Below are 9,439 nucleotides of genomic sequence, written 5' to 3'. Positions count from 1 at the left end.
TGTAGCTTTCTAGCCTTTGTATTTACTTCGAACAGCCTTGCCAAATTCCTACATAGAGTAAATTCCTACTAACCACTTCATGCATTTGAGCCACTTGAAATGAGGAGAGGCAGCTTCTTACTGGTTGCTTTCTTGCTTGAATCCTTGATCCTTCTTTTTCACTTGAACCTCCAAAACTAGCCTCTATTAGTGACACTTCTCTAATACGATGTCATGAATCATGTTCTGGGAGGACTCACTTGAGTTATTGTATCGAATACACAATAGATGTAAACAGAAGCTCACTCAAGAACATAAGAAGAGAGATGAAGGATAAAATATTTTCTTGCTAGTTTTTCTTCCTTCTTCCATACTCAATACAATATACGCAAAGTATAAGATACAACAAAAAGAAAAGTGGTATATTAAGTGAAATAATATATAAATAACTATACTAATAGATTGGCACTATAACTGCCAGTTGTATGTAGGTGTAACTAAGAAAATATAATAAGTGTAAGTCAATAGCCATGTGGGAATTGTAATGACCATTGATGTGCTAAGTATTGATGTGCGGACCCATCTAACTAAGTGGTCCATCATCAATGTTTGCATGTGTTGAGCTTGCCATCTCAACATAAGTATAGTCTAGTCCTAACTTATTGTAAGATAGCTTTTCCTGATCTCCGAGGAAATCTAATCTTTAGCCCAAGCGTAAGCTCTAGCTTAGCCTTTCCTAGTTTAACTTAGTCTATACATAAAGCTACCCTACCCTAACCTAGCCCTTGACATGCACTAAGCCTAATCCTAGTGTACGCTTTCTCCAACCTAGCCTAAGCCTAAACATAAAGTGGCTAATATGGGCATATAAAGACTAGACTAGGGTTTATTGCTCTTTATATCTATTCCTTATAGTGTCTTTTCAAAAGACTATGAATAAAGTAGCTCAAAAGTTAGCAATGAGAGAAATATAAAATGTATGTGTGTAGCAGGACTTGACGAGCAGTAATCAATTTAAAAATCTTTGTTAATTATTTGATGAGAAACTAATTGATTCAAAATTTTCTTCTTGTAGCAACTTGGTACTCTTTGTTTAGAGGTTTTTGTAAGTTTACGTATTTGTTTGTTGCATAAGGGTGAAAGCATACTACGATATATCCGTTTAGTAGTATCCTTGGCAAAAAAATTAAGGGTGCTAAGCACCCTTATAGTATTAAAAATGGTGACATAAAGGATTTCAAACTTAGACCAAATTAACAAAATATTGAAATTTTTATGTACATGGGTAGTTTATTTCACCTTCCTCCTCACCACATTTGTGCTCTATTGTTACTACCATATAATGCACATTCATGATCTATGCCTCCTAGACATACCAACCTTCATCCCTCCCTCATTCACTCCTCTCCCTTATACTCTTCCTCTCTCTATCTCTCTCTCTCTTTGTCTCTACCTTTTTCTTGATCCACTTCTCTATTCCTCTTTGTCTCTCTCAATCCCTCTCCCTATGTAACTCTCCCCCTAATATGCCAATTCTTTATCTCATTTATGTATATCTAGAGATTTTGAGCAAATGTCAACTATGCCATGCATGTCAGTGGGATCATCATGTGGATATTCAAAGTGCTTTAATAGAAGAAAGCATGGTATTGCATTGTCTATAGTGCATCACTTTCTTAACATTACTGTTAGTTTTGATAGAGAAGGATGATAATAAATTCTTGGTAGAATTTTACAACATTCAAAATTACAAGGAATCGTAAAGAAGAGAATGTTCTCTATCTAGACAGTTTTAGAGGCAATTATAGAGAATATCAAGATCTTTAAGCATGGTCTCAAGGGTGTGGAAAGTCCAAATAAGCTAATTGCAAAGAGAGCAACAACTCACATGGTTTTTAACAATGTAGCAAAAAGGCAATACAATGATAGGAGAGTTGCTAAAACCCTTGGTATGTACCAAGGGCTTGGTATCCAACCAAGCCCTTGGGTTTTGAACAAGCATCATGTTGATATGCAAACTAAAAAGTTCAAATGGGTAGGAGAAGGTTGTAACTCGGTCGTAAATGTAGGATTGATTGTCTAAGTTAAGAGGTTGTTCACTTTGTTATTTAGTTTTGGACAAGCAAATCTAAATAAGAAGGATGTCTATAGGTAGCAAATGGGTTGAAAAAACTACAAATTTTATCTCGACCATTACTTGGAGTGTATCGAGCTATGTTTACATAAAATGTTACCATCTTTAACATTATATAACTTTGCCTATTTTTTTCAATGAACTATCTAAGACTTAGTTTCATAAGAAAAAGGGGCCATTTTATTGACTTACAAGCTATAAAATGTAGATAAAGGAAAAATTTAAAAGGTTCTTTGAATACACCTATGTGGGTAGTTTATTGCAGGTGCATCCCCCTGAGAAAATCAAGAATATTTCTAGAACCACTAGAACTACTATTAATAGTAGCCAAGTTCATCCTTATTAGTAATTCTTGATTTTATTTTTTTTGTTTTGGTAATGTAGGCAAAATTCTTCATGAACTTCAAAAAGAGGCATCCCTATATTGATGTCTATTTTCATACTTTTCATAAGCTAGAGCCCATTTTTGTTAGAAAATTTAAGGAGAGAAGCATTTGATGTTGTGTTTACCATACAAGAATTGATTTAATTCAACTTGCGCCAACATCCATGAGGATGGATCCAAAAAATTTACATGGAGATGCATGTGATTGCTTTTCTATGGTTTGCACATCGAATACATAGAAAAAGTGTGTTGCCCATGCAACTACCCTTTTTTTGGTATTAGAATCATGGAGGTCAACAACATTATGCCCAAAGGAACCATCAACCAAGTGCCACAAGCTTGAATGCTTGGTACAAGCATCTAAGAACTATCCAAATCCTTTATTTTGTCCTCATGAGCTTGATGCAGCAAATCAAGAACTAGTGAAGCATAAGACTATTGAATATATCATAGAGGACATAGGGGGAGGTCAAATAAGGAAACAAATAAAGTAAGTCTATAAGAAGACACTTGTGAAAGAAAATATCCCATTGTTTTATAACATTTGAATGTGTTCATCCCCCATAGTTTTCATAGTTATTGGTAGGGTTCTCAATTTATGCTTGAAGAATTTACCAAATGATGTGATGGTGTTTGTTCTTGATTTTGTATGATGTGTTAGTCCTTATTAGTTGTCCATATTATTACTCAGTGTTAATGTTGTGTGACAAGGTTGCTAGTAGTATTTAGTACTACTTATCTACTAAGTTAGAAGTACAAAATACTTTATTTATGTAAAAACTATTCTAGTGCTCCAAGTTAAAGCTATGTTAATTTTATAAGTTAGTGTTCTAGGTTAGAACTATATGTTAGTTTTGTATGTGCTTGTGTAATTCTATGCTAGAAAAAGTCTTCTCTATTATCAATATCCATTAGTACTATCTGTATTGATGCTCTTCCCTATTAGTACTACTTGCTAGTAGTATTCTACATTAGTTCTCTTTTGTGGTCGGCTTTTGCATTAGTCTTTCATGTTAATACTACATGTTAGCCTATGTTAATGTCAATTAGTACCCTATGTTAGCATGTTAGTTAGTGTTGGCATGATTTACCTTGCCATAGCAAAATAAAGCAATTAAAACTAATTAGTAATGGCATTCACCATTAGCACTATGTGGTAGTAATCCCTGTGTTAGTACTATTTGAGTTGGTACTCTTCTTCGCTAATACTCATAAAGATAACATATCTTCTTCCATAAATCATATGCACCACACCAGTAGTAGTGATAACATACGCTTACTTATACGAAGAGAGTATCATTGTAGAATTGCATAACTCATTCAATTCATCCCAATCTTATCTATCCCAAATTTTTGGCTTTATGCCTCTTGCTTTCAATTGCCTAATCTACTTCTTTTGTACCAAGACTTGCCATTTGCATCTTCTAATAAGCTTTTCAATGTTGAAAATAACACTATCGAGACTAATGCATTAGAGCTACTTGCCATAATGATTGCAAATGACTATAAAGTACAATAGTATGGGCTATTATAATTACAATAAAATATCCCCAAAATGAAGCCAAAAGGGTGGACAAGTGGCGAGAAACAAAAAAGTATATGGTTTTCCTCCACAAATAGTATGTAGTAGAGTGCTCAAATAAGGCATTTGAGATCAAAGAAATTGCTTATAAACAATATTCAACATTGTTGTCCATAAAACTACAGTAAATGACCGTACATCAATAGACAAATGACCAATGGAGTAAGCTTCCATTGTTACAAATATGCGAGTAGCCATTTGGGATATATAGAATGCAACTAGTAGTGTACAACAAAGTATCAAGAACTGCCAAAGCATATGGAGTGTCAAAGACATACATGCATACCCCAATGCATGTCAAGCATCCACCATTGACAATGATAGGTAAAGGGTATCCAAAAGCTCAAAAGCAAATTAGTCCACAAGAGTTAGTATATGCAAGAACATTGTATGCATATATCAATTAAGCATAGACATGAGCACTCCCATTGTCTTTAAAGCACCAAGCTCTGCCAAGTAAATACAAGTGTCTCCCACTGGAAGCAAATCTAGAATGTGAACTGAGCAAGACATAAGTGTCATAGCATTGGGAATCCCAAGCACATCACAAATACATTTGGGAGTATATACATCCAATATGCCTTCAACCCACAAGTGAATAATCATTGAATCAAATGTCCAAAGTGCAAATACATCCAATGGATCTCAAATGCAAAGCTCAAAGTATATCATAAGCATATTTGTGCACATACATTAATGCCAAGCATCCATATAAGCATGTAGAGTACCTGAAGCACTTGTAGGCATTTAGTATATAGATCTTTACAATATATGCTTTCTATCCAAACTTTTCTACAATAATAAACCCTTCAATAACTAAGCTAATCAAGCTTAAATGAATTTGAGGCTTGCCCAAGCATCAAACTAACTTTTGAGAGTATCAAACTTGTCCCATAAGCATTATATAGGCATAGGCAATTAAATATATGATGTCCATAGTGCATTACAGCTAGACCTATCCTGGAACATAGCCAATTGGCTAAAGGTATTCAACTCCAATACACACATGAATGCAAGTTGTTAATGTCTAGGAGATTACCCAAGTCCAAATCAAGTTGGAATAAGTTGAAGATTAATGGGACCAATGCATACCTTGGGGTATGGTTGCCATGAAAGCTTGAAGTGAAGCTCTTCTTTCTAAGTTGAAGCAAGTGGTGAAGAAGCTCCTTGAAACCTCACTCTAATACCAATTGAAAGGTGGAGCAGAGGGTGGAAGCACGAGCTAAAGTAAGAAGGGAGCAAGAGCTATGGAGGTTTAAGCAAGAAGAGAGAGATCGATGTGTGGAAAATCTAACAGTCACAAGGTGTGAACTACCTTTCCTTATTCTTACCACTAAACCAATAAAGCATAAAGTGACAGTTAAGGGCAGCCACCACCACTACTTGTAGTGTATAGGTGTGTGGGTACTGTATACAAGTAAATGTAGGTGGCTAGGAATAGGTGGCCTTTAACCCTAAACACAAAGAGGTTCATTTTGATATGCACCATGCTTCGTTTGGATGAGCCCTTGGATAGTTATCTTAGATTTTTCCCAACAAGCTTTGTTTATATAGTAAGTTATCTATTGGATGCACACACTATTTTATGAAGATTTTTTGAAGACATCATGATGTTTTACACTAAAGCGATTTCTACTTCAGTCTTCATTTCAACCCAAGTTTCAACTTTTCTCTAAGGCTAAAAACAAAGTATAATTACTCTATCTTGCCTACTATTCTAGCCTTGGTAATAACTTTCCATTTTGTTTTTGAGACAAAAAGTCTTAGGGCAAGGATAGAATGTAAAGAATTAGAAAGATTAATATTTGAGAAGATAAAATACTAAATCACACTGGCATTAGTACAAGATATAATTGACTCGTATTTTTTTCACCATTTAGAAATAATCAAAACAGTCCTCTTTTGTAATATTTTCGCTTGAAATATTAAGTCAACCTTAAACCCCACACACTCCGTGCAATAAGGCACCCCAAAGCGATCTCCCACATCGAAAAATAATGCCAATTAAATGCTTACCCCACGCGCACGATAATAATCCCCATCCGCGTTGTGCAAATAAGGCCGTGATTAAAACCCGCAAGTCGCACGAGAACACCCCTTACGGAAAGGAAAATGGATAAATGATTAAAGTAGTGCAAATTTTTTATTAATTACCCCCTCCCCTCAACCGATGCATGGCAGGGGGAGAGGGAGTGTGAGAGGAAGGCATAGTGGTGGAGTGCATGGGGAGAAGGGAGAAGGTATGCAAGTGCCACGGAGGTGGTTATCCCCCCACCCCCCCCCAAAGGCTATATAACCTCCCCCTTAAGCTTGGGGGGAGGCACAAAGAGAGAGAGAGAAAGGAGGCTCTACCTGATGTGTTGCCGCCATCGCCACCGTGACGTGCTGCCTATGGATTTGCCTCCATCGCCTGCTGCGCCACGCCCATTGCCACCTCTCCCCATTGCCACCATCATCCTCATGTTCGTTGTCAATCTCCTCTCCTCCAATCATTACCCCCCCCCCCCCCCCCCCCCTCCACGTCATTCTGTAAGAAGTAGAAGCTTCTTGGAAGCTTCTTTAGAAGCTTCTTAAGATAAGGCTTCCATAAGCCTTGTCCACACGACTTCTCCTTGGTTTCCTAAAATCCATGTCCTATAAAGGGCATTTCTACGCGAGGGAGAAGTAGGCAGGTTTTTGAGGCTAAGTTGCCAAAGATTGGAGGGAATTTAGAGATCGTATAAGGGCAAGGACAAACCGCGAAGTCCAAATCCACTACATCAACAATGACTCCAAAACAAAAGACGCAAGGCGTACACGCGGAAGTCTCCAACCCAAGCATACCCGTGGACATCCCTACGAGCCCTCAAGCCCAGGTTCTTAAAAGAATGATTCTGCATTAAAGCAATGCATCAGGCACATTAAATTTTCATGGGAAGAATGCATTTATGCATGTTTCTCATTCACGTAGTCTAGTTAAAATACATTTGGAAAATTATCTCCTTGAACGATTTACAAGAGTTAGTGCATGTCATGCAAATTGGGTTGCTTGCATTTCCAAGTTGCGAATCCTAAGCACATATTGCTTAGGATTAAAAGATGAAATTGTTCAAATGAATCTTTCATTTGTGCCACTAAAAAGAAAAGCGCATAAGGCATTTAGGTAGTAATTTTCTACTTGTAGATTCGTATGGTTGTCGATGTTGTCCAAGTAGTTGCATTGCATGGAAAATGAAACCATGGACTTGCATGTTGCATGCAAAGATGCTTGTATTTTAAGACGGATTAAGTGCCATAGAATGGATTAAGTCAACAATAGTCTTATGATATTCGTCATGCATGAACTTCATCTATCGAAGTTGTATCTAGAAAAGGTTGCATGCCATATTAAAGCCTAAAATTCAACTGCATTAAACGAAAGGTTGTAGGCAAAGTTCTTAATATAAATTTATGTAGTTTTATGCAAGTTATCCCCCAAAGTGTCAATCATTATGATTCTAGCAAGGAAGAGAAATGGTCAATTGCAAATCCTATAGTTGCATTGAAGGAAAAGTCTATGATTTGCATACTTACATGGAATGTTGCATCTTGAATTTCATTAATTGCATCCCTTAGGAAAAATATTCGCATCTCTTCCAAGCAAAGATCATTCTCGACGCGAGAAAATTAGATCGTTTTAGGTAGATCACTTGTAAGGGTATAACCCTCAAGGGATTCGTAAAAGCATAACTAGTTGGTACGACAAACACTTCAAAGTGCTAGATAGGGTTTAGCACGTTAAAATTTCTACCTAGTATCGCACTTGGGATGCCAAGTCGAGACTTTTGATCCCAAAGGATCCTACTCATATTCACGGAATGTTGGGTTAGTTAGACGCCCATACAACAATGATCTAGGGTTTTACCCTAAGGATCGATCGACCTAATACTAAACCTCCAATTAAGTTTAGAAACCCTAGGGCCAAACAGTATTGGCCTAGTAAGGTTAGGGATTGGGTTGGGTCAAGAGGACTCACAAACCCTACATCTTGACCAAACATATTTTGAGAAATGTCATTGATGGGAAAATGATTCCTGCAAGTCCGATGCGACTCCTATGCAACAAATTGCAACGTCGCATGGTTTTGTGTTAAAACACAAAGTAGAGTTGCCACTCCTTAGAACAAGGTTGGCAGGTTCTAGCGCAAGTCTAACTCGTAAGAGGATGAGTAGTCATCCTACTACATCTTCCTTCTTGGGCTGATTTGCCAAGTTAGGGGAAGTTATGTATTGCCTAGCAAGCAAAGGATCAATCAAGATGGGGCGACGAAGTTGCCCAAGATATACTGTCTTAGTCAAGGTACCTAAGGTGTTTGCTAATTTGGGTTAATAGGGTATAAACCCTAACCCAAGGATAAAAGAGTAAATAAACAAACCCTTGGGGATCTTGCCAAGTTGCTATTGATCCCAAATTGAATGCTGGATGCATTCGAAGAGAAGGATTCACACCTTAGCAGTCAGCCAAACAAACGACCACTGGATTGTTTGTGATTGTATAAGTTAGGAGAACTATTTGTATTGTTTTGCTCAAGGAACTAGATTGTTTGTGATTGTATAAGTTAGGAGAACTATTTGTATTGTTTTGCTGAAGGAACTAAAGATGGAAAGATAATTAATGCTTCAGGTTGAAGGCCTGGAGGGAGAGGCAGCATCAGTTACCCCCGACTGTTTGTCTGACCCTAACCAAGGGGGTTGTTAGCCGCTCCGAGAACGTGGACCGAACCCGCTGCAAGAGGTCTCTCTGTTGGGTGCTACTTGGAGCAAGAGGACGCTTGGGTGCTAGGGGGGCTCGGGCCGTAAATCCCTTGCCTTCCGAGTCCTGCACAAGAGGCCGACATGATTCGGGATTGGATCTCGAGGCCCACATACTAGTCTACGGGAGGAAACTTGGATTAGTAATCCGTGAGGATTGCCGGATTGCCTTCGGGCGGATTATGGATTGCCTTCGGGCAGATTATGGATTAGCCTATGGGCTGGATTATATGATGTATTCCAAAGATAAATAAGATCAATTGTTGAAAAGAAACTTACTTGACACTGTTTTTCTATGTCAAGTGCTAAGATTACGTGAAGGAATCGGTGATTAATTGGATAATTAAGGAAGATGTTTTTGTGTGTCAAACTAAATGTGGTAGGTAATTAAATAACTAAAGCAACCCCGAGGAAAGTGCGGTAGATCTGGCCATGGTCCCGTCCTATAGATGGGTGGTCTCGGTTAACTAGGGACTTTTCTCGAAGGAAATGAACAGCAAGGAGTGTTGACCTAGAGTCTAGGTTACTAGAGTCCCGATATATGTTGTTTTAGGGGAACGGAATGGGACTATGCCTTATGGGTAGAGAGG

This window comes from Lygodium microphyllum, chromosome 29 (assembly GCF_053477565.2).
Source record: "Lygodium microphyllum isolate KBCC chromosome 29, Lygodium_microphyllum_v1.1.10, whole genome shotgun sequence".
Classification (NCBI taxonomy): Eukaryota; Viridiplantae; Streptophyta; class Polypodiopsida; order Schizaeales; family Lygodiaceae; genus Lygodium; species Lygodium microphyllum.
This window is presented reverse-complemented; position numbering follows the sequence as displayed.